The following is a 3,023-nucleotide window of genomic DNA, read 5'->3' as shown; positions in this document are numbered from 1 at the left end:
TGTGGGAATTGTCCATTTTGTTCCTGAAACAAATTTACGTTTTCGACGGTTTGTTGGATGTATTTCAAACTCTGTCCTCCCTGCTATCCTCCTGAGCGACATCACCAAATTTTGTCCAAGTGATGCGTTAGATCGTGACAATCCCGAGCCGACTGGACTGCCCTGTCCGCAAAACTCCAAACGTTCTCAATTGGGGAGGGGTCCGGCAGTAAGTGCATTAACAGCACGACCACAAATACATCGCTACTGTACTGTTTAACAGAATGAAGCCAGAATGATCTAGGGACGCACGGAATAGTACACTGCGGGTACTTCCTTCTGCACAACAGCAATGGGAAGTGCCTGAATGAGAGTACGGTAAGGAGCACACCTTCGCAAATTTTTTTTTTTTTTTAAAAAAAAAAAAGCAATCCGTCTTCAAGCCACGAGTGGCCTACCGGGACCATCCGACCGCCATGTCATCCTCACTGGAGGATGCGGATAGGAGGGCCGTGGGATCAGCACACCGGTCTCCCGGTCGTTATGATGGTATTCTTGACCGAAGCCGCTACTATTCGGTCGAGTAGCTCCTCAGTTGGCTTCACGGGGCTGAGTGAACCCCGAAAAATGGCAACAGCGCATGGCGCCCTGGATGGTCACCCATCCAAGTGCCAGCCACGCCCGACAGCGCTTAACTTCGGTGATCTCACGGGAACCGGTGTATCCCCTGCGGCAAGGCCGTTGCCTCCGCAAGTCACACATTTTCTTTAAGACTAGGCATTTCCTCAACAATGAAATGCGCATACACAGACGTTGGTAGTAGCGGGTGCACAGGGTATAGTAGGGCAGTGTCTTGCCACACCTGTCTTTTATACTCAGGTGACTCATGCGAAAAGGCTTTCTAAATGATCAGGTCGCATGACGGCGATTAACGCATAAATCCTCAAAAGCATTATCGTCATCAACACCAAATGGATCATTTATAGTCAGAGACATGTCTTCAAAGAGTAGTGTATGCCCGAAAGAGAGGTTTTCATTTCCATATTCTGTCACGTTACGGTACGCTGTTGGCTACGGCACACAGTTTTGTAAAATGTCGGAGATTATAATATTAACGTGAAAACTTTTAGCCGGAGCAATAAATGCCAATAAAACGGGTCAGAGGAGCGGTAACACACAAAAAGACCTTTACTCATATCAATATGAAGTATCGTATCGTATCGTATCAATAACTAATGGGAAAGCTTTTTTTCTGAAAGCAGGTTAGTTTTATGCTGCATTTTCCATTGACCATACTTTTCTAGACTCTTTGGGCTGCAAAATCCTGTTTTTTAACATCACCTCCGTTAAACGCGACGGCCTTACGCCACTTTACCGGGATGGCCTGTGTACACAAGGAAACGGAAGTCGGAAGGTGCGAGATGGGGCAGTAGGGTGAATGAGGGGGAAAAGTCCAGTAAGTTTTGTGAGTCCTTCTCTGGTGCGCAGACGTGTATGATCCTCGCGTTGCCAGTCGGGCAGCGAGCTATTTGAATGATTGATTGATTTTAACAGGAGAGATAAAACAGTTTAGGTCTGACCCGCCACTGCCCGCACCGAAACTAGGTTTATTGTGCGGTATCGCTCCCTGTACATCTAGTAAAGCCAACCAGTGCACTTAAATAGTGCAAGGAGTCCCTCTACCAGTTTTTTGTTAGACACAATTTCTTCAGGTCTAGTTGTCCCGAAGATTCTATATCTTTCATTCTCCAATGCCATGCATCCGAAGATTAGGTGTGGTGCAGTTTCTTCACCCTCATCACAGATGCTACATTTAGGGTTCTCTTCCGTTATACCCATTGTGTGTGGGTGTTTTTTGAAGTTCCTATGGCCGGTCATCAGTCCAGTCATGAGTTTGATCTCTTTCCTGTTCAGACACAGGATTAAACAGCTTCTTTTAAAACATGGGTTGGGCATCATTACCTTACCATGTTTTTGTTTATGGACCTTGGTCCAATATCCTACGTTCTGTTTCCCAAGCCAGTTCCGTAGTTCTAATTTGATCATAGCCTTGGTGATTGTCAGGACAGGTTCCGGTCCAATAAATGGAGTTTTTGGCCCCATCCTAAGCAATCTATCGGCTTGTTCGTTGCCACAGATTCCTGAGTGGCCAGGGACCCACACTAGGTACACCATATTGCTTTCCCCTAGCTCCACCAGAGCCCTGTGGCAATTTGCAACAATCTCACATCTCGTTGCAGGAGCTGCTAATGATTTCAGGGCTGCCTGGCTGTCTGAATAGATGTAGGTTCTACGGCCATTGTAGCACCTGCTCACACTCTCCTCCACACATGCCCTGGTTGCAGTAATTTCGGCTTGGAATACAGAGGCCAGTTTCCCTAGATAGATGATTCTCTACAATCTTGGCTGAACCCCGTACACCCCTGCCCCAACGCCTTGGTCTGATTTCGACCCATCGGTGAACCAAACGATGTCCCCCATACGGTGTAGAACTGTTTTCTCCCACTGCTCCCTAATTCCAATTATTATGTTGTAAGGCTTGTCGAAGCAGTTGGGAGTTATTATATAGTCGGCAGGCATTTTCCCAGCCTTACCTATATTTACTTCACTCACTACGTTAGTGTGTGATTCTGGATTCTGTGTGCCGCAGCTGCTGCCTCAATCTTAACCCAAAGGTGAAGTGGAGGCATATCCAGCATCGGTTCCATTCCAGTGGTTGGTGTGCTGCTAATTCCGCCCGTTATGGCTAAGCAGGCCAATCTCTGCACCTTAGCAAGCTCTTTAGTAGCAACCCACTGTTCTACCTTCTTCCACCGCACTACGGCCCCATACGAAATCCTAGGTGTAACCACTGTGGTGTATATTCAGTGCATACCCCTGGGGCTTCGGCCGCAAGCCCTCCTAGTACCCACTAAAGTACTTTTTGGTATTTGATTGTGATTCGTCGGTCACCTCGAATGCGAGTGTCCGCACGCTCGACACTGCAGGAGTCACAGCTGTGTGCGGCCGGCCGGAGCGCGGGAGGTCGGGCAGTTCTGTTGCGA

General features: G+C 47.8%; 1 pseudogene; it reads right to left on the bottom strand.

Moving 5' to 3' along the window:
• Positions 1-607: 607 nt before the first annotated feature.
• LOC126427463 (5S ribosomal RNA) lies at positions 608-725 on the bottom strand (annotated as a pseudogene).
• Positions 726-3,023: the final 2,298 nt, after the last annotated feature.

Source organism: Schistocerca serialis, chromosome 11 (genome assembly GCF_023864345.2).
Source record: "Schistocerca serialis cubense isolate TAMUIC-IGC-003099 chromosome 11, iqSchSeri2.2, whole genome shotgun sequence".
NCBI classification, from domain to species: Eukaryota; Metazoa; Arthropoda; class Insecta; order Orthoptera; family Acrididae; genus Schistocerca; species Schistocerca serialis.
This window is presented reverse-complemented; position numbering and strand designations above follow the sequence as displayed.